Source organism: Serinus canaria, chromosome 2 (genome assembly GCF_022539315.1).
Source record: "Serinus canaria isolate serCan28SL12 chromosome 2, serCan2020, whole genome shotgun sequence".
Lineage (NCBI taxonomy): Eukaryota > Metazoa > Chordata > Aves > Passeriformes > Fringillidae > Serinus > Serinus canaria.
Genome location: NC_066315.1, coordinates 41,372,894 through 41,396,486, shown reverse-complemented (window position 1 = coordinate 41,396,486; position 23,593 = coordinate 41,372,894).

The window sequence follows — 23,593 nt, the reverse complement described above, 5'->3', positions numbered from 1 at the left end:
TGAACAACATATGTATGCAGGGCTTCAGTTTTGAAATAGCTTGGTGTTTATTGTCTGAGGTCTGGGCAATCCCTTTGAGGCACAAATGTGGCGCTTCAAAGGTCCTGAAGACTTGCAGTTCAATTTCACCAGTATGGATCGGGACCATCCTGGATCTTAGCTGACTAATGTAATTCTAATTAGTCCTTGCTGTTGTCTCTAGCTTCATTTTGTTTGGCAGAGGAAGAAAACAGTCTGCTTCTTTCTGTGCACAGTGGAAACCTTTCTATTACAGAATCCTAGAATGGTTTGTGTTGGAAGGGACCTTAAAGATTATCTTCTTCCAACCTCCCTTCTATGAATACAAACATCTTTATTAGATCCAGTTACCTGAAGCCTCATCCAACCTGGCCTTGAACACTCCCAGGGATGGGGCATCCTTCAGTTTCTCTGGGCAATCTGTTCCAGTGGCTCACCAACCTCACAGTGAAGAATTTCTTTCTAACATCCAACCTAGACCTACTTCCTCTCAGTTTAAAGCAATTCCCACTTGTCCTCTCACTACGTGCCCCTGTAAAAAAGTCCCTCTCCAGCTCTTTTCTAGGGCCCCTTTGGGTACAGGAAGGTGCTCTGAGGTCTCCCTGGAGACTCCTCTCCTCCAGGCTGAAAAGCCCCAGCTCTCTCAGCCTGTCTCCATAGGAGAAGTGTTCCAGCCCTCTGATTATTTCTGTGGGTCTCCTCTGGACTTATTCCAGCAGGTCCATGGCACTGCTGGGCTGGAGAGCCCAGAGCTGGGTGCAGCCCTCCACTGAAGTTGCTCCTTTAGTGGAAAGCTCTGTTCAACAATCCTTAGAGAGTGTGGCTATTTTTCCTCAATGCCTGCATTAGCCAAGGGTGTGACTTGGTCACTGTGTTTGAAAGCAGAGGAGCTGTATTGTCAGGTGTGGTGTGTGTGTGTGTGTTTTGATCTGGGAACTTTGGTATGCTGTTGCTCCTAAAGGGCTCCATTTCACACAGCCACAGAATGAGGCTTAGGAAAACTTCTGGAAGATTTTGAGATTCAGTTGTGTTGAATTTGGCTTTTAAAAGTCTAACTTTTTGTGAGGTAAGGATTTTTTTGTTTTGTGTTGGTTGTGGTTTGTTTGTCGTTGCTTTTTTACACACCGTATTCTTTCTTGCTTAAATAGGCCAATAAAATGTTAAAGATAGACATTTGCCCCTTTTCTAGTGTTGTCAGTGAGGCTTTTTTAATGAGCTGACCAACTGGCATTTCAAGTGAAGGATTTTTTTTTAATTGGCTCATGAAGGCAGAGCAAACGCAAGCAGAAATTTGCAACTATCAAGTGTTTTCTAAAAGGTACTGGCTGATTTTACAACAAGCTCAGTCCTGATCTACTTTTCTGAATTTCTATTCTGTCAGTTGGCATCCTGTTTTTGGTAACAGCAGTTCAGGCTTAATGATGCAGCAGAGGAGCTGTTTCAAATGGCAGTGTGGTACGCTGAGAGAATACCTTTGTGTTTTCTTTCCTTCCTGACCATTTTTCTAGATGTAAAGGAGCCAAAAAGGACCGATGATTCATATTAGCTGGGGAAAAAAATGAGTAAATCAGAGCTTTTTTTTATGTATAATTTACTACCAATGTTAACTTTCCTTGATTTGGAATCTGATTTATTTAAAAATTATTGCAGATCATGGTGTGGATAAGGTTATGTGATGTTTACTTTAAATTTCAGTGCTGTAACTTTTTACTTGCAACAGGGAGGTTATATCATTCTGACTGTACTGTCAGAGTTAGATCAGACAATTTTTTGAGCATAGACAAGCCCAGACAATGTGATTTATTTGAATGCTGACTAATGGTAAAGTGTTTCTTTGTCATTGGTAACAAATTATATTGTTGCCTATTTATTTTCAAACTGTTCAAAAGGCTGTACTCTTGAATATCTCAGAGCTCAGGCAATGAAATTTAGTGGCAGCAAAAGCACAGTTCTAGTAAAAGCTTTTATTAATGTTTCTGTAAATTTGTTGTTTGAAATGAAATAAGGCTTAATAGTCTTATGATAAAATCAATCAAACAAATGCAGACAGATGGAAATTAAGAGACTCCTATAGGTAGGTGGAAGGATTCAGTGGGTTTGGTACTACACTGACATGACAGCAATGGAAAGTAGATTTCTGTAGAGGAGATGCAAAAGGTGCCTACTGCAAACTGCATTCAACCCGCACTAATAGCTTGATAGGCAAGGACATTTTCTGTTTCTCTCTTTTTATTTTATCTTATTTTATTTTTACTTTCTCCATCTCCCCTCACTCCCCCATCCTCTTGTGCTCTTTGACTTGTTTCAAGGTAATTTGGTTTGATTTGTTCCACTGTGTGTGGTGGTGCATTCTGTGAACACAAAACCTTGCAAAAATGTCCACATTAGTGACTGAGAAGTTGACTTTGCATAGTAATTATGAGCCATTTTGTGTATAGAAAATCAGTTTCCTGTTCTGAGCGGGTAAAATAATGGCCAAATGCCTTAAGGAAAGAAAAAAGTCTTTAATTTCCAAGCTTCCTTAATAGTGGAATTATTCAGGGGATAATGCCAAATGCAGAATTCATATTATGGTTGTACAAACTAGAAAATCTTGAAAGCTGTGGATGTGCATATAGGAAAATGTCAAATGAGAGCTTTTCATTCCTCAACAAGAGCTACCATGCGTCAGTACTGCTGGAAGAATGGCAGCAAAATTCCTGCAGAAAAAAACTGCACATGGACACATCCAGGAAATCAGTCATTAATCAGAAGTACAGACTCATGGTTCACATTTCTCACCAAACTTCATTAGCAACAATTCAGCAGTGTTTAGTAACAGGAGTAGACACCTTAGTTTAGAAAGCCATTTGAAGAGGAGTTTGGGTTTGAAGTGAGTAAACAAGGCTCTTAAACAGTCTTTTCAGCTTTGTGCTCCTGATGCTGAACAAGTTTTTAAACTTGATACTAAGATATTTGGAGGATGGCTTTAGAAATTAATTAAAACAATACCTCCTGAAATGAAAAATATTAAAATAGTACAGTTAAGCATAATTTGATGTGGTGGAGGATACTTGATTTTAGCTATGTGCTCAGATGGTCATTGTTTAAAAATGTTCAAATGAGAGAAAACAATCCTATTGCCTGAAATTGTCTTTGGGAACCTGAATTTTAATACACTTAAAAAAAATATCACCATTTATTAGTCTCCATATAGACAAAAATGACATGAGTTTAATTGTAAAATGGGTTTAATTCAGCAGCTGCGACCCTTTGTGGGTATGTGTAAATCACTTAAGCAGTGATACAAGATGGTCTGTAAAGAGTTTTGCACCTGTGTGACTATAATGAGGTTTGTAATTGATTTGAGTAGAAATTGCACAACTGGTGTGTTTAGACAAGGCCTTCATCTGGCATTTAATTCAATAACAGGAGAATCTCAAACCTTACAGTGTTTTATTGCTGATTCCTTCTCTTCTTTTCCAATAGTTTAAATGTGTTGATGTTGCTTCTCTGCTTCTTCTGTCTTAATTATCCTGCTTAATTTGCCTTTCCCATGACCTGTACAGTGGTAAAAAAATCACTCCAGTTTGCATGCACAGATCTGCTTTTTGCTCTCCTTAGCCAAGCCCTGACATTATCATCTGCCACCATAACCTTTTGCATCAACCTGCCTTTACTTCTCATGAAAAAATTGGGGCTTTTCCATCTTTTGGGCTGATGCCAGCCCTGCTGAATCTTCATCCCTTGTTAAAAAACTGAGGGAGAGACACACACTGGGCCTTTCTTTAAATAAATAAAAAACGCCATACTCAACGTTCTACATGTGTATTTTCTAACCCAATACACAAATGCTGTGCAACATTCAAAACCTCTGAAGTACCTGTCTTGAAACATGTTTTGTCATCTGTAGTGTTTGCAAGCACCTTAACCAGAATTTGGTTGTTCTTGGCAAATGCTGCACTTGAGTGTTTTTGGAAAACTTTCATTTTATTTCTTCTGGTAAGAAAGAAAGAAAGTACAGCCTTGGGGATGATTAAAAAAAAAGTGTTTTTAAAAAGGCCATTTTCTTCAGGGACATCACTAAATGAATGGCTCATCTGAAGAGTGATCTTTAACATGTAAATGCTAGGTACCTAGGTGTTGTAGATAGTGGGTCTTATTAAAATGTTTTGTTGGAACAGCAAAGCTGCTCAGGGAACCAGCTGGAGGGTAAAGCCAACCTCTGGGAAGTGGAGTAAAAGTTATATTCAGTTTAAGTGTATGAGATCTCTCACTGCTTAGTCGCAATTAAGGTGAGTTTTGTTGAAGTGAGAGGGGAGAACAGAGTACAGGAAAGGCATTCAGCTGTTTGCTGTAACACCAGCTGCTGTTACAGCATCAAGGTAAGATGTGTGGAAACAGCAAAGAACAGAGGGGCAGGAGGAAAAAAAATATTTTTAAGTCATTTAAAGCCTGTTGAAATCTGTTGGAGATTTTTCTTGGTAGCATTTTGATCATCCTTGAGTTGAATTTTTCTTCATTGCCTCCCTCACCAGAACATTCCACATAGTTTCTGGTAGAAATTGAATGTAGGGGAAGGCGAAAAAGATTTATTTGCACATTGTCTCTAAACTGTTGCCATAATTCATTAAAGCTTAGATCTTCTGATTTTAGTTTAGCTGATAAATTTGAGCAAGTTGTTTAAATTGGAAAATTCTTCTGCAGTATCAAAGAATACTTCAGTAGGTGGTAAAAAAGAAAATCGTATAGTAAAATTTCAGCCAAGAATTCCCCATGCCTGCAAGTTTTACTGTAAGTATTGTGCAGTATTTTTCCATAATTGGGTTTATAGTCTAAATGTGCACAGCCTTGAGGAAAGAGAATTTTACAAAAGATTGTTTCTAGCGCTTTTCTCTTGGTAGGAATTCAGACTAATTGTCTCCTTGCTGTTTTCTAGACTACTTGTAGGTATTTTTCTGGTCAACAGCTGCATTAATAACTGCATTAAAATTGTAAAAGAATTTAAGTCACTTTGTTGTGGAATAAACTATGCTAAAACACACTATGCAATACAAAATAGGAGTTTATGGGTGCTTTGGGATGGTGTAATTTCAAACCATCCTTGCATCTAGATCAGAAGTGAGGATTCCGTCATTGTCAAGAAGAGAACTCAGCAATGACTACTTTGACTTTATATTACTTGAATTTCTTTGGCTTCTGCAGTGGCATCAAATGATTAGAGGATTCAGAAGTTGAAAACTGATGTATTGAGGTGAAGTTACTATGAGGTTTTTACTGCCTTCTGTCCACATATGAACTGAGACACCACATTCTGTGATATATAATCTGCAGGCTTCAGTTCAGGTCTTCAGGTCCCCAGCAATCTCTTTTTGCAAATGACTCTAGTGCCTCAATCCTAGATTTATTGTTATCCAGTTGAATTTCTGGTTTTTTGTTGTTTTTTTCCCCCCTTATCATATGTGTTCTGAAACAATGAATCTTAATGTTTAAAATCCTATCCTGGGGAAACTGACCCCACAGTAATTAATCTAATCCTTACTGCTAAACTCTCTTCTTATGCCATCCTTTCTTAGATATTTGTTCCACTTTATACATCTTAGAACATTGTAATCCCTATTGATACTCTATGCCATTTCCTGATACGTCCTCCCAGCTTATTACTGATACTTGCTCCCAGACATAAAAAATCATAGTATTTCCAATTAATTTCTTTAAAATGGATTTCTAGTCGCTAAAGGAAAGCAGCCACATACATTTGATGCAAAAATAAAGGTCTTTTTCTTATTTGACTATAGCAGAAGTACTGGTGCAAAAACAGGACCAGAGGACAGACTCCTGCCAGAGCAGCCAAGCCACTGTTCAAGGCAGGGTGCATCAGGCAGGTAAAACCCTTTCATTCTCCTTCTTTGACATGGAAATCAGCAAGTAATACCACAATAATGTAACAAGCCATGTCATAACTTTTAAAAGCCTCTTTGTTGTCTTCTGCTGTGAATTCTGTCCTCTAATTTTTTTGCTAGGTTTTGCTGGTGTGCTCTCTTTACTTCTGCATTTTGAGACACTTGGGAGGTAGGAGGGGTTGCATGAAGTTGTCTTAAACACAGAGATACAAAATTGCCTTACAAATGCTGATTTAGTGACTCTGCTGCCCTGACACATGCATACAGCCTCACTGGTCTTTTCCTTCTCCCATCTTGTTTTATACTGTGCCATTTATTTTTACATGGAACCAGTGTTGCTTGAGATTTTCCAAAATTGCCAAGACAGGTGTAATAACCCTAATTTCAATATTTCTCCTTTCTGAGCTAGAGCAGATGCACTTTGGTTTTGTTCAAAGGACTGTACTCAGTAGTGCCTTGGCTTCTTTATGCCATGGATTTTGTGCCAAATTACTGACCTTCAAAATTATAAGGGTGAGAGATTGGAAAAATCTTCCAACTGTTTCCTGTACATATGCCTCAAGTGTGGACCTTTATGTACAGTATTCAAGATTCAACGTGAGATCCTTTCCAGTCCCATAAACTGCTGCAGGGATGTCTGTCGTGGAGCACTTCTTCCCCTTTCTTCTCCTTCTCCTTGGAACTTGGTGTTCTCTCTGTTGTTTCTAAGTATTTTCTAACTCTTCCTCCTCCTCTCTCAAGCTGATGCCTTGTATTTCTTGGATGTATTTCGACTTGGCTGTTGGGCTCAGCCTTGATCTTTAGTGGATCCACTGTAAAGCTTTCTGAAACCATAAGTGTCTGGCACAGGACAGTCCCTGACCTCTTCCCACCAGTTTCCAAGTCCATACAGGCAAGCTGGATAGGGAATGTGACCAAGCTATCTGCATCATGATATCTTTTTGCTGGTTACCAGGATTTTTTTACTTTACTCAAATGTATTTTTGTTACACATGTTCTGTTTATACAATGTCATGTATTGAATATTGTGTTTGGAGACTGTATGTATTTATGGAGTCATACAACTTTTGAGAGGATCCTATTTCTTAATATTGAGAATAAATTCAGGGGTTCTCTTTTTTAGAGAAAATACCCCCATTATCTTACAAGGTTCTTTAATTTGCTGAATTAGTTCTAAATCTCCTTCATGCGACTTCCACCTGAAGCAGAGATACACTTCATGATTTTTATTGCAGGCAGATGGTAAGATTTGTGTGGAGATCCTAGACAATTTTTATTGGACTGTTAATTACTAGCATTTGAATTATTAGTCTAGAATTATGCTAATATTTTGTTTTTTCTGCAACAGTTACTCTTCTGGAGAGAAATGTGACTTGTGACTTTCTTGTTTTCTTCATTAACTCATTGTGGTAGGTAACAACAGAGAAGACTGTTCAAATGCTATTTCAAAAGCAGTAGAGTAATTCTGCCAGTCTTAGAAAAAATGCAGTGTCATTTCACTAGAGTCACACGAGCCTACTGTGACCTGTAGCTTAATGTACACTGTCCTAACCTGGACAGTCAAGTATAAGTTGTATATGGTTTCTTCTAATGTGATAGGAGAACATTTTTATTAATACAGGCAGCACAGCTTCTCACAGCTAGAGACCGGAAAAGCTGTGAATATTCAGTACAAAGACTGACCATCTTTTACTTAATTCTCTATTTTAGCTGAGAATGAGATATGCCTCTGAAGATCAGCCAGGTCCTCCAGGGTATTATAAGCCCTGTCTGTCAGCGTATTTATAATACAATTATAATACAGTATACATATACAATACTTTTTTGTTTTGATGTCCTATAGAGACTCCTAAAAATCCAGAAATGCAAGGCCAAACCCTGAGTGCTTTTAGGTGTACAAACCTCACTCACATAAATTTGTGATCATAAAAAGATTTCTCACTCTGTTACATATTAGAACAATATAAAGAATGACAGCTCTCCAGTAGGATGAAAAAATGAAATATCAATATTTTAGTTCCTCTGCCTCCATATGGTATTATTATCCTTTTACTCATACACCCAACATTATGGCAGCTAGTTTCTTGAAAAGGAAGCAGAAGCAATCAGCTTCCTAAGCACTAGTGCAAGGTAGGTCTGTAAGAAATGCCTATGCTAAAGGATGAGAGATATAATCATGGCTTGTTCCACCCATCCACGCTTGAGAAATTAATACCTCTCAATGCAGGTTTTTAATTTGGTAATTAGACATTCTTGTGCTTGATCTTAGATTCATTTTGGAAGTAGTACTCTTGTAATTTCTAACCATCACTTCTTATTAACTCTTGGGAAGCCACACTTTTGTGTATTGGGAGATTAAGTGTAATCAGATTCCATCTCACTAAAGCACTGCTGTGTAAACCACTTCACCTTCTGTTTAACTGAGAAACTGAACATGGAGAGGCTTTTTGTTAACAAGGAAAGGATGAATATTTAAATTGGCCAGAATGGTATTATGGCTCTTCTGAGCCCCTTAGCACATAGTTACTGGCATTGCCTCGTTGCCTATGCTTATGTTGTCCTTATTTTCAGGCATCTGCAAGGATTGGGAAATGCTCTGAAGTTATGAATAATACACTGGTAGAAGAGTTGGGATGCTACGTGTTCAAAACAAGCTCATCAGTGTATGTGTGTCATGAGCAAACAAATGCTGTGTTTCTACCCACGTTTCCAGTCAACTTTGAATTTTTGGAAAATACATTTTCTGAGGCCTAACTTACCTGTGGCAGAGCCTTTTCCTGCTGCAGGAATAGAGGCCAGTTCTTTTGGTAACAATTCTGTTTACAATATTCAGACTGGTCAGTGGACCCTCATAACGGCCGCCTATGAGGAGTTTGCCAAACACCCACTCCCAAAGACCTTTGATTGACTGGAGAAACTGCTCTTCATTGGAAAATGAAAAGTGAAAAGAGTTGAAGACTGTTATTCTGTTACAATGATTATGCTCTTGGTCTAGTGCAGGGTATCCTTCTGTGAGCAAGGAGCTGCCCAAGTCATGTCTGCTGATGAACAGAATTTACACATAGAGTAAAAGAACTGTAAAGATGTGGTAGTGTATTTTGCTTTTTAGACTCTGTTTTAAATGTCTGTCCTGAAACCTAATAACATCTGTGTTTTGTAGGGCTCTGAAGAACAGTAGTGCAGATTGGCAGATGTTTTGATCTAATGGGAACTGAAATTCTATTCTTAAACCATTAATACTAAATAGACCTAAATTTCCTGCACTTGAGCTGTGTTGCAAGAGAATTGATTGTGGTATTTGAGATAGAAAAGAAAAAAAGCTATGATGGTAGTTGTTGAATATTTTACTTCAGTTTTAGAGAAATGTAAGAAATATTTTTAAACCAAAACTTTTATCCTATGCTTGTGGTGGAGTGAAAAGAAAATGCCTGAGCCTTAAGGAGCACATATGAAATTATCAGCAAGAGTATTCTTGGTGCTTAGCTACTTGGTTAATCTAAGAACTTGCCTACTGTTACAGAGTTTCTTGCAGTGAGTTTTCAAATTCTTTTGAAGATATTGTTGCTTGGATTCTGATCAGACTGAATCTGTGACAAAAGAACTGGGGCTATGAGATGAGAAAAATTGGTAGATTTTCCTACAAGGATTTCTATCTAGGTGCTGTGAATTGTTGCCAGAGCACACTTATGGTGATGTATCTGTTGGACTTGTGTTTTTTATGTCATGTCCTTCCTAGAAGCCAGGAAGATGCTACTGCTGCTGACGGTTAGTCAGGATCAGAGTGATAGCCTCTTGCAGAAGCACTTTGGCTTAGTTACTGGATCAAAAAACCATCTTTCTTGGCAGTGTTCTTGGCAGTTTTCTAGGTATATCTAAGATAGTTAATAGATGAGCTCTGAAAAAAAAACTGCTGTGCTTCCTCTAGAGATCAGGATGTCTTGGACATTTGTGTTTTGGTTATTTATCAGGGTGCAGTTTCTCTCTAGAAATGGATGGGGTGAGAATACCTGCAGATTTTGGGTGACAGGGAAAAGTTACCGATGAGTTGGGAATATTTTTATAAGATCTATTTTATAAAATCTATTTTTTTATGTTTTATTTGAAGACAGTAGTTTTAAAGTAATTAAAATGTATAATTCTTAAGTTCACCACTTAAGCTTGTATTTCTCTTTGAGCATGTGAATAACCCCAATTAAGTGCACAGAGGTAATCTAATGCTGGAGTATTTTTGCTGAATCTTGTCCCAAGAAAATTTGATACATGCATAGAAAAACATATTTAAATATATGAGCATTGTTTCCAGATTTGACAGAAATATTTCTGCTTTCTATATGTACTTCTTATAATAAGTTTCTCCTGAATGCAGTTTGAATATAATTTTGCTGTTCAGCAATCCAGATGCAAGAAACATGCTATAAATATCTTGCCCGTCTCTCCCTCCCCCAAAGTTGCATTTGGCAAGTGTATCATGCTATATATTGATGTTACTATTTTATGAAGAATTTATAAAATTTTGGACAGTAATAGCATACTTTTTTGCATTGTTTCATAAGCACAGAGAAAGTGCAAGACCACTTACTCTCCTACTCCAGTCCAATATAATATTGATCATTATGCCCAAGAAACTCTATCATCACTCTGGAAACAGGATTAAACCACCCTTGTCTGTAAGAGTTATTCATAATTCATTTAGGAAGAATCAGCCCACAGGAGTGGACCTCAAATTTTTAGTTCTGGTCTCTGGGGTGTATAAGCTCTCAAGAAAGTGTATGGGATATATCCTGAGGGAGGTAAGTTTATGAGGAATCTGATGTTGCTCAAGGCTCACCAAGTTGTAATAAAGAGTAACTGATAGGCATAGGCAGCCCAGTTATTACTCTTTCTGTCCAATAGGAAGATCTGTATGGTTCCAGGATATGACCCTTTTATTCTCTGTGGAGAGGAGAAAGCCAGAGCTGGGTCTGCATATCACAGCTCTCTGCTGTAAGAGTCGAGAAGCTGGGGTCATGCAGAGCAGTTGCTGCAAACATTTCCATGGGAGGGTTTGAAACTGGGATCCCAGGAGTCCTTTTGAGACAGGGGTCAAGAACTGAGACTCCCTGTTCAGACTGTTTTCCTTGGGGTTGTAGATAGCCAGAAGTGCACGGCAGAGCACCTCTCTTGTGAATGGTTGTAGGTGGAGCTTCAGGTGACAATGTTAAATTTAGGTATTTTGGTTAATATCCCAAGTGAGGCTGGAAAGAGTCCAGGCCATTGTGTCATTTCAGGAATTCTCACTGATGTGATCAATCACTGGAGTGATTGCTCTAAATTGACCAGTAGATTTACAGCTCCAATTTGGCTTAAATACCTGTTGTGCACCCTTTGTTTACCTGTGTGTCTTTGCTCTGGGCATTCACAGCAAGCTGTGCTGGACCACGATCAAATGTGAATGTGTCAGAGTCATGTTTTAGAAGCATAATTATGATACAGTACTTGTGAAATAGTGCTTAATTGTAAATAATTAGTTTTATTTTGTTGCAATTTTAGAATCGTTAGTGGACTTGTCAGACTTTTCAACCTTAGTGTCTCCTGGAATAAGGAAGAACAGAGTTTTCAAAAGATGCTGTTTTTATTGGTTAATAAAAATTATCAGTCATCTTCATCAGTCATTCACTATATGAATCATGGGATCTAGAGATGGGAAATACTTATTACCTTATGTAGTCCATTGCCTTCCCCAGCAAAATGGTTTTCTGCCATAAACTTTTCCAGTGCTTTGGGCAATTTGGTTTTAAATATCTCTGCAAATAAACAGCATTTTCACTGCTTCTCTAGGTAAGTTATTGAACACCTTTTTTTTTTTTTCCCCAAGCGATTTGATTATATTTTACTTTATATTTAGTATACATATATAGATAGCTAGATGGATAGAGATATCTTTTAAAAGACAGAAATTTGTTATCTGAGTTTTCTGGGTTAGATAGAGAGAAAAAAAAGTTCTTTCCAGTCTAATGCTGTAGATACCCAATGCCTCAGCAAATGTTGAGGTTTTGAAATTATGTTTTCATATCTATTTTGTTGCAGTAAGGATCCCCTGAAGAATGAGAGAGGATATACTATTGAAAAAAATTCTTTCAAATAAATCCTGACTGAAAAAAAAGGGTCTCCTATTACCATGACAACTTATCACAGCCATTTTGCATACTGCTAATTGCAATGACAGGTAAGCAAAATGAGATTTGTAAATTATATCTCTGTATTTTAAATTAATGACTACATCTTTGCTACTGTCCTTAGTAATTTTTGCTCTCAGACACTGCAGATCTTTGTAGGCATTCCTTCTGAACTAACACTGTTATTGTTGAAACGAATTGCACCGGTCTTCTTCTTTTAATCTCTCTAAAAGATTAAAGATCAAGTAAAGAAAAACATTATAGAGGCACAAAAACCTAGCATTCAATTTCATTTTGTTTCACCTTTAATCAAACTGTAACTGCTCCTGCTAGAAGTGTTTTTATAGCACATCTATTTATCCAGAAATGTAATGATTTGTCACCTCTTTGGGACAACTTATGTGATAACAATGACTTAGTGTGTAAGACTGTACAACGAGGGAGTGATTAAAAGGAATTTCAGAACAGAAAACAGGTCAGTTTAAGAAAATAGGCCTAAAAATATAGCCTGCTAAACCAGTTCATATCAAAATAAAGATAGCATCCTCTATTTTAAAATTTATGTATGTATCTTTAATATTTAAAGTTTTAAAATAATATTTTTATTGATTGCCTGAATAGCTAGAATCTGAATAGATAAAGGTCTTCCAATAATTTTATTCTTGGGAATAGAATCATTCATGGTTAAAATTTGACAGGCTTAAGTTCCCTAATAAATGGTATCTTAATGAAATCCCATGATTGACTATATAGCTGTAGATCAGTTCATGACCAAAAAAGGATTTGAAACTGCTATTGCCTTCATCCCTTAATTTCATACCACAAACTTCTGGTGTTTCCCCTCAGAAATGATAAAGTTGTTAAAAAACTGATCTGCTGCCCTCCCTTCCCAAAAATATTATTGGGACTTATGTGCTTGCCAAAATGTTTGAAGTACTTAATGAATTTTAAAAAAGTTGTTTCTGACTTTTGTATACTTTCTTTTCCAAGGATTTTAGCTTTATCCATAGAATATCTATAGAGATATTTTGCTCAAAATAAAACCAAAAATGAGGTAGAAAGGAATCCATAAGGAAGTAGTGCTCCCATCTGAGTTGTCATTTGCTACCTTTGGTTGTCAAAATTGCTGAGCAAAGTATGCAAATGAGCAAGCTTGCTGCCCAGAAAGTTAAAGATAGAAATCTTCAGAATTTGTGCATTCCTGTGAGAAACCTTTTGGATCAGTTTCTTGTGAGAAATCTTCCCACCAAAGCTTCAGATGGAACTGAGGAAACATAATGATTTTAATTGATTAGGAATTTACTGGATAACCAGTAGTGGTGAGACCTCTAACCACCATGAGTACATGCTAAAAAATTACTAAATTTTCATTAATCTAAATTTTCATTAATAGACTTTATGTCCAAATGCAATTTCCAGAAAGTAAAATCTTATTTCCTTTGCAAATTTGTCTTTGTCTCTTTCTGCTCTTATCCTGAGCAGTTTTTAATTTTCAAAGCTGATGAATATCTGCAGTCATCTCTCATATCATACATCTACACTCCAGTCTAACCATGTAGCTATAGCTCCTCAGGATACACCTGAGCTGGCTTTAAAACTGTTCTTGTGGGTACCCAGCACAGTGTAGCCAGACAGGGGCTTGGAGTTTCATTTAGGCTGTTTGATTTAGGCTTTAACAGTCTGTACTGAGACTCATCCTGTCTCAGGATGGACTTTAGTCAGTCACTAAATTGGTAAGATAAGTCAGCTTGGATATGTACATCCAAGCTACTCTGCCTAGTGTCATACCAGCATATTCTTCATTCCACTGGAAGTTGTGTAGGGGAAAGAAAGGTCAGTGTGTTCAGACTCCTGTGGAGGGAATAAAGGGATTTGCAACATCTAAGTGGCCTGCAGTAGCTTCAAAGTGAAAAAAATACAATGCAGGAGTTCCATCATTGCCTTGAGTGTTTATAATATTTGATTTCTCTCCCCAGTAGATGTATAAAAGACCAAACTCTGACAAGGGTAATGGATTTGAACAAATCAACCTTAACAGAAAATATTACAGTCTAGAGTATTCAGCCCAATCCCCATGTCATTTAGCATAAAAGCTATCAAGCAAACCAATACCAATTTCTTGTATCACTCCCACCCTCCTTAGATTACTTGTCTGAGATTGATTTTTGCAAGTTTCCATTTTATAGTATATTTTTATTACCAGTGATAGAAATATATTTATTTTAAAACAGGATGTAACAATATTGCAGTGTGTTGCCCTTTGTTCAATACCATATTTTACTCTTTTCTTCTTCTTAGTAGTAATGATAACACTTCTAGTATCCCATGTATTGAAAAGACCTTTGCTGCCATCAACTCAGTATCTTGTGTAGACTAGTTAGATATTGTGTCTCCATTTTAGAAATAATTTGAGACAGGAGATCTTTAACAACCTTTGAAAAGCATTTCTAATTGTCTCTCACTGAGTTCTTGTATGTATAACTAGTGTCCAGAGGTTCCTGGCCTCTTCAACAGGGCAATAAACTATTACTCTAAGGAGAGGAACCCAGGAGGATAATTGACAATGTGTCTGCAATTGAATAACCCAGGAGGATAATTGACAGTGTGTCTGCTGTTTCCTCTTATGTGCACTCTTTCCTTCAGTCTCCATGGGTTCCATACTGTACCCAGTGTATGCTCCACCCCTCTTGTAGCCACAGATCCACTGCTGCAGAGCTCAGCAGGCAAACCTCATGCTCTGGAGACTCTAGAGAATCTCTAGTTACACTATTTTTCCTTCTCACTTTCTGTCCATCAGTCATCTCAGTACTCCTGCATATTATTTGCTGATTTATCCATGACTTCCCTCTAATTGTAGTCCCTTCCTACCATTCTGTTCTTACATTCCTATGCTTGCTTGCAAGTGGCTCAAGAGTCTTAGTGGTATAATTGCCATGGATTTACCCATCCAAAGGAATGTTAAAATTAAGAACAGTGTTCCAACATATGTTACACCCCACACTTGCTACCACCATCTTTTGTATGCAGGAGTTCACATTTGGTTCTGCTTTCCTTCCCTCCTACACTTACATTTCCTATACGTGCACACACATGCACATAAACATCTGTTTTCCATTCTCCAATCAATAGTATAATTTAGCTGCTTAAATAAAACTATTGGTATATTTGGGGTCTGTAGATGTATCATTCAGAATGAAAATATCATGTATTTTATCTGTCCACGGTAAATTTTGTAAAAGGACCTGCCATGAGAGTATTTCTAGTCCAGGAAAAGAGCAGAAGACAGCATGAAAGGCTGTCCTTTCATAGGGACTTTTTGGGCTCTGTACTTGTATTATTTTACGGTGTAAGGCTGATGGCTTTGATATGTTATATTTAATATGCATTAAAAGTTTATTGTATTTTTAGGATTTTTTGCACATGCTGCTTATGTGTCAATGTATTATGTAGGATAGCATATGAGGGTTTTTTATCACTGAGGTTTCATCAAAACTGGACAGAAAATAAAATTGGATAATCCTCTTTTTTCATTTGGGGGGATTTCTTTTTTCAAATAGTTCACCTCTTCCAGTGTTGGTTTAAGCAAAAAAATTCCGATCTGAAATGGGCTTTTGAACAAAGGTCTAATTTAAATATAGATAGAAAAGGGCAACATTTTTTCCTTTACTGCATTGTGCATGCCAGCAAAGTCTGCCAGTACATCTTGATGATTATTTACAAATAAGTTTCTGTTTCTCTCCCCCAAAATATTTTCCGTCTTGAGAATATAGTCTTCCAGTAACAATTTTATGGTTAAGGTTGTAAACCAATTTTTTATTAAGAGCTTTTAATGCTGACTTTCATAAAGGAAAACTTTTCATTTTCAATCTTGAAGGGTGACGTGTAGGCAAAAAAGGTACTTGGAAAGGACTCAAGTTTAACTGCACAAGCTGTTTTTTGAGAGGATGGAAACTGAAAAGAAGTTGTTCTAATTTTTACAGCAAAAAGCCCTTTGCTTTTGATAAACCATTGAAAAATTTCTTGTCAGGAGACTCGATATTCTTGACTAGCGTGAGAAAGAATTACAGTTATTATTAAGTAGGCAGGTCTTTCCCTATTAGATTGTGTTCAATGCAGTGGAGACACTTGAACATAAATTAAAAAGAAATGTTTCTTAAATCTTACAAGACCAAACAGCTCTTTTTAGCAGAACTGTACCCCTCGGAAGCGAAAAGGGCAGAGAGGCTTGCTTGTTTTTGTATGTCAGACTCGGGTCTTTAAACCAGCAGAGAGATGAGATCTCTGAGCACATCCAATAGTTTGAAACTGCTGAAAGGAGGATTTCAGGTTCCGTTATCCCTGCTTCCTCTTCCACTTTTCCTTACTTCTGCCCCAAGGTCCGACTTTTTTTTTACAGCCACTATTACTTGTTCAACCACTCATGAGTGGATTCAGCTCGTTAAGTAAGCAGAAAACAGGGTGTTTTTGCTGAACTAAGCAGGCTTTTGCAATTTTACTTGTTATATTTGTCATGAAAAAGTGAGTACAAACACATAACAAACAAACAATCACAGTCCTGAAAAACATACAGTGTTTCAGAAACCAGAAGGATTGCTTGTGTGCTTAAGCCATTACGAGTTCAAAACCCGGGAATGAAACAATTTATCTTTTCTGATGGAAAATAAAATCCGGATATTTTATACCAGAAACAAAGAATTTCTGCAGTCGCTATCACCCCAGAGTAATTGAGAAACAAGGTTATTTTTTTCATTTAAAGGTCTGCATGGATGCTAGGATTTCACAAACACTGACTAAGTCAAGGTTAAACTGGCTTCCTCTTCAGTTTTAAAACTGGCAAACTTTCCTCCTCTTAACTGCTCTGGTTTTAGCCCCTTGTGTTTTCCAGAAAGTTCAGAGACAAATTCCACTCTTTACCTTGTTTGTAAATGCAACTCCTTTCCCACTTTTGTTGGTTTGTTCAGTGCTTTGAAATAAGCAGGTTATGTTTTCTTTCTATTGAAAATGATGATGTAATGGGCAAAACATCAGGAATTTGTAATGAAAATTCTGAAGTCTTCATTCCATAAAAGAAAAAATTAAAGGTGCCAAACTAAGCTCTTCTATAAGCTTTTTAGGTTTTCTGCTCCTTGAACAGCTCTTAATGTTTTTAGACCATAATTAATGAAAATAATGTAATGTCTTTGGCTTTTAGTGCAAAGTGTATTTTTCTTTTATTCTTTGAAGTGAGGAGAAAGCACCAGATGAGTCTTGCTTTTTGAAACTTGGTTTCTACTGAATCAACATGTAGTACTTTATTTCTGCAAGTATTCTAAGACTTCAGTAAAATGTGCTCTGAAAATAGTTACCCTTCCAAAAGGCCAAAATTAGACATAACATCCTTGTAAGTGCATGTGTTCAAGAGCAGGGTATTTTAAGACCTGCATTTTAATCTAAACATGTGTTTGCTATCAGCCTCAAAGGTTAGGCCTTCACAGATTGTTCTCTGCACAAGGAAAATCAGTGATTTTTTTTTTTTTTTGAGGCATAATATGGGTGCTTTTACCTTTACTAACCAACCGTGGTGAAGAGAAGAGAAACTGGACCAATGGTTCAGCCTGGTTCCAGCCTTTTTTCCTCCCTCTGAGTATAGATATGCTCTCTGAACTGCAATAACTACAACCCACCTACAAGTGTTAAGGTGCTCATTACTGCATGTCAGAGGAGGGATTTGAAAAACTATCTCTGTGTAAGGAAAAACTATTTATGATGCATTGTATTAAAATTAAAGTGCATATTCTTATATTAGCCCTCTTGAGGAAAAAGAAACCTTTTATCAGGGAATGAAGTTTTATGTACACCCGGAATATGAGCATCTGTAATAGCAATTGTTCTATAGGCAGAAAAATCACAGAAGGAATTCTAGATGCACAATAGAAGGATGACAATAATTAATTAGCTGAATTTACAACAAAAGAATTGTTGCACAATTTGACTCAAATATCAGTAATATAATAAGGAGCTACGTAGTTCCTTCTACTCTGGAAATAGGATATTGAACAAAAAGCAGAAAGGTCAGTAATACAATTTGTCCCATTGGCTTTCTGATACAATACAAGAAAAAGATTGGTTAGGAGTTGTCAACCATGGATTGCATAGATTACAGAAACAGAAAAAAAAAAAGAATGGAGTTATGAGGGATTTTTTTGTTCATTTTGCCTCCAGCAGTTGAACTTGGAATGAAAAATAAAAAAAGGATACTCTCTTGACACACCAGTAGTTTCCAGCTCTTTAATTATAAATCTTAACTTTGGCCTAAGTACCTTCCAAAATGTTTAGAGTTTCCTAAAATCTAAAGTCTTGTTTTAGGACTTGCAGAGCAAGCAGTTTTCAATCTGAGAAGTATAGAAGAAGCCTCAGTTGGGCATTGTCACAAGAAGACTTATTTGAAAGCCTGTTACTAAATCTTGTCCTTTGGTATGCAGATCCAGACTCATTGTGATTGCTATTGCCTTTGCAGATGAACAAGCTGTGTTGCAACTGTTTTTAGGAATGTTTTGTTGCCATTAATTTAGCAGTCACTTTTCTTTTTATGGGCTTTCCTCATTTCAGAACTTGAGACTTATCTACATGGAGCAATTTGTGAAAATTAATGTGAGTCAACTAAAGATGTGACTTAGAAATAGATCAGTTAAACGTCATTAAAACCCCTAAGGACCTTCTTATCCAGAATTCAAGAGGTCCTAATTTAATTTAATTTACTTCATCAGTGAAGTTAGATCATTCAAATGCAGTTTCTAAAGGAGAACATCCACATTAGGAATTAATGTAGTTTTACAGCTTCTCTTTAAAGTAACATTTTTAGTTAATTCACTTTCCTGATTGTCCTCATATAAATAAATCCCTAATCCCACAAGTGTTTTTAGTTCTGGCTAATCCTTGACACTACTTAATAAGGGACTGCATAATCCAGATAGTGTCTATACCAATTGCTCTGTTGGAAAACATCCAATTTCCAGTCTCTGCTGCATCTGGTAAGACTCTTCTCTGACTATTCAGCTTTACCAGCAAACTATAGGGCAGTTGTAAGGCAGGCTAAACCTACAGCAAGAGGGTTTTGTTCCCCAAAATCAATTAGCTGATACTAATACAATGAGACTTCCATCTATTAGCCAAGCTAAAAAGCTTTTAAGCCGATCTGCAGGGGATATCTTTAGCATCTTCATCCAGACTTTCCCTGAGGGGTGAACCATTTGCCGTTAAATGTCATGCTTGAGAGGATGCTTGAACCTTGCTGCAATGCCGAGGTGCAACTGTTGAACAGAGATGGAGAAGTCTGTGTAGGGGGCAATTTAAATTCCATACTGGATTTCATACATGTCAGTCAGCAAGGGCTGCATAGAGAATGTATAGGATCACTATATTTTCAGCAGGCAGCTCAGGCATTTAGGTAATTTTAGGTGCTTTGCATAGATTATGGCTTTATATATTGCTCCGAAAGGACTTAATGCTGGTAGGAAATTAGACCATTTGAGCTATGTTTTTAAACCAAATCTGAGCTGCTATGCTTTTCCTTTGTTTACTTTACAGTGGACCTTTGAAGTAAGACACAGAGATGAGTAAAAATATGGACAGTGATGGCACTGCTGAAGTAGTGTTTATGGTATGTAGAGATGTGAATTTCTGCCTTGTGACAAACTGTATGATTGATCCTGCTATGCATGTGGGCTGGTTTGAGCTGGGATAGAGATAATTGTCTTCACAGTGGCTCTTGTGGGCTCTGCTTTGGATTCTCCATGAAAACAGAGTTGATAATAGAGAGATGTTTTTGTTATTGCTGGGAAGGGCTAGTACAGAGTCAAGGCCTTTTTTGCCTCTCATATTGCCCTGCCAGTGAGAGGGCTGGGGGTGCACAAGGAGTTGGGGAGACGCAGCTGGAGCAGCTGCCCCCACTGACCAAAGGCATTTTTCAAACCGTATGGAGACAAGCTCAGCGTATAAAGAAGGGAAGAAGGAAGGGGGAGACATTTGGAGTGATGGTGTTTGTCTTCCCAAGTTACCATTAGATGTAATACTCTGCTCTCCTGGGGAGACCTGTAACACCTGCCTGTCCATGGGAAGCTGTGAATTAATTGCTTGTTTTGCTTTCCTTGCATGTATGTATGTCTTTTGCTTTACCTTATTGATCTGTCTTTATCTCAACTCATAAATTTTCTCACTTTTGGTCTTCTGATTTTCTCCCCCATCCCAGCAGGGTGGAATGAGCATGTGACTAACTTGCTGACTGAGGTTACACCACAACAGCATGCATCCCTGGTCATTTGGGTTGAGTAGTTGAAAGTAATGAAGTGGGTGGACAGATGCATCCATCATTTGTATAAAATTGGCCACAGAAACAGTGCTTTTAACTATGCTGGCTTTATGAGCTGCCAAATTCAGAAGAGACTTTTGAGCTGAATTGCTTTTGGATTCTACCAACTACATTGATCAGTTCTCCACTAGCTAGCTCACATGTAGAACCTGATTTTTAGATGTCTTACTCTAGAGGTAAGTCCTAACTTTGATCTTTGAATCTCTGTACAAACACTAACATGGTGATGCAGTAAATTCCACATTAGAGTTCTTAATCTTGGATGGTAGCCACCCTGGCCACAGGACAAAACAATTCCACTCACATGGCTAAGTTAGACCAGGTTTGCTCCTGCTGACCTTATGCCAAGTGCCCATGGATGGTCTGTATCACTCCAATTTTAGAGATCACTGAAATAGGAATGCAGATATATCATCTTGTGGGGAAAAAACCCCACAAAACTGCAACTGAAAACCAGCACCCCAATATTATTTTGAAAGTCTTCTGCTAATTACACCTGTATTTTAGATCTTGGTCAAAAGAAAATAGTTTTGATGGCTAGGTACCGAGTTTATAGTAGTGCAATAGTATCATAGTTTCTTCCTTGGGAACCAACTTTTCCAAAAAGGTTTCCTACTCACATATTTAAAAAGGTCTTCAAACCTAGCATCTGAACTCTGATAAATCATAGCCTGAGGTGGTCTGGTTGGAAAATGAGAAGCCACTGAATAAGGAAAATGCTGAAATTTCACTCTCCATAGGGATTACCAGTTTCATTAGCCTTGGTGAAAACCACATTTCACTAAATTTAGAGCTGCAACAGAGCTCAATACAGATAATACATTTAATGTATGCTCTGGGCAGTGAAGTTGAAACTATTTTCAAGTAATTTTCTTCAGTGTTGGATGCAGCCACCCTGGAAGTTTCCTGATAAATTAGAATTTTTCTTTCTCAAAACAGCAAGTGACACTGTTCCAAAGCACCTACCATTTTCTGTGTTGGTGAAGGTGTATCATCATTTCCCATAGAGTCATGTTTTATCACCACCTGGTAATATAATGTCACAGTATGATAGCACATGCAATTTAAAGATATGGTTTTTTCCCAGTTCTGTAGTCATGTCACTTACCACAGTAAAAAATGTAGAGGCTTTGCTTTTTTCCTTTTTTCACACATGAATCTTAACTCTACCAAATTAAAGACAGTTCAGGTTTGGTGGGGAGGCAAAAAACCTCCAGGATATTCTCCTTAGAAAAATGAAGATGCTGAGATGGTGTATTTATACAAGGCAATAGAAGTGTGCAAATAAGAAAAGTGATGATATGGCAGACAAAGCATAATTCTATGGCAAATATGGTTTGGTTTTTTCATAATATTGTTAACTGTGGAAGAATGCCACTGCATTTTACTGCATTATAGGCAGACACTAGACATTTATCTCATTTTTCATAGCATCAACTGTTCAGTTTTCTGCCCTGAAGCCTTTAAAAATTACCTTTGACAATGCCCAAGTAAACTCAATTATGTAGTAAATATAAACTTTTCAATAGTTAAGGTGATGTGACTTCATGGCTCAAGACTATGTCTCTTGGTGACAACAGCAATCAAACAATACTAAAATTAAACAGAAGTTTATTTGGATGTTTATGTTGGTTCTGGAGAGATTATTTTTAACAGTAAGATTTATACTTCTTCCAGATTAAATCTAAAATTTTCTAGGATGAAAATTTTTGTCCTGTAGTAGGTTTTTGCCTATACATTTTAATCAAATTTTCTAGGTGGTAGTTAACCAATATTTAGGAATTTGGAAATTTTAAACAATTCTTTGATGCAAAAGACCATGTGCTTTTAGAAAGAAGATGTTATATGTCCCATCCATGTTGGATGGCCACCTTATATACTCTTTATTTCAAAACAGAATAAGTGCAAATACTTGTACAGGCTTAAGACATAGGGGAGCCTGGCCAGGTATAGTTAAATATGTAGTGATAGAATTAATACAAGGTGATAGAATTAATGTCTTGTGAAAAGACAACTGTTTTCAAAGTTATGTGCTTTGTTCTACATGGCTGAGTCGTAACTAAACCCTTCAAGCCTCTTGCACACCATTTCTCTAAAGGACATGTATCTCTGTAAGAGATTTTTAACAGACTTGCAGTTCTCAGCAGGGACTTGTGTTCCTTGTGACTGGAACAACAGCAAATTGCAGTCTTTCCCACATTACTAAACAGGCAGGAGTATTGCATAGAATAGAGCTCTACTATAGGAAAGTTGAACTGATCTACTGTATTTTGCTTTTTTTCTAGTGTGCAATTTATTTTGAAAGGCTCAAGGGTGGCTGGATGTAAAGGTCTCAGAAATAAATGTTTTTGTCCTTGTTGTTCATTTAAACAGAGGGATTATCTAAAAATTGCACTGCTAGGGCACATACCAGTTTTTTCATCTTTTTCACTTTTTTTCCCCTTGGTGTGAAGGAAATGGTAGCTAAGAAATTAAATTGTATTAAAAGGATTCCCATGAAATATATAATAGCAGCAGTCAGAAAATCTGTGGTCAAACTTGGAATCAGATGATACAGATAAACATTCATGAATAGTTCTATCTCAAACCCTGAAATTTATGGTTCACAGGAATTCTCAACCAAATAAGCAACAACTGAGGCTCTGTTTCATATTAAAATCCTGACTAAATCCAGAGGGATGAATTTTGAGTGTGAAGCCTGACTCTAGGGATAGTGAAGAGCTGTCTAAGAGTGAGTAGGTTTTTTGGGGTGACACATGCAATCACTGTTTCCATGAGGCCTAAACACTGAGGAGTGCAGAGGCTTACTACTGAGAATTATTTGGCTTTTTTCAAACTTGATTTAGTGGCTGAAAAAGTGTTTTTCAGATAATTGCTGAAACGGAGCCAATGCAGTGTCTACTGTGACCTCCATGTGGTAGATTATAGACTCTACTAGCAAAGGCATTCCTTAAAGGATTTTTGGAAGAGGAGCTCTGTATTCTACTCTAGTGAATTGCACAGCAGAGAGTTTTTCTTGCATTCCTTGACCTCTGCAGAAGAGTAATGACATAAGGGAAAGAAATACACTTCTGGATATAAACAGATGGATCACAACTGTCTTCCTCTTGCTGGGAGCCCCATAGCACCTTTTCTCATTTAGCAGATGTAGGAAAAGAAAACCCTGGTCTGCAGGGTTGGGAATTACCTGT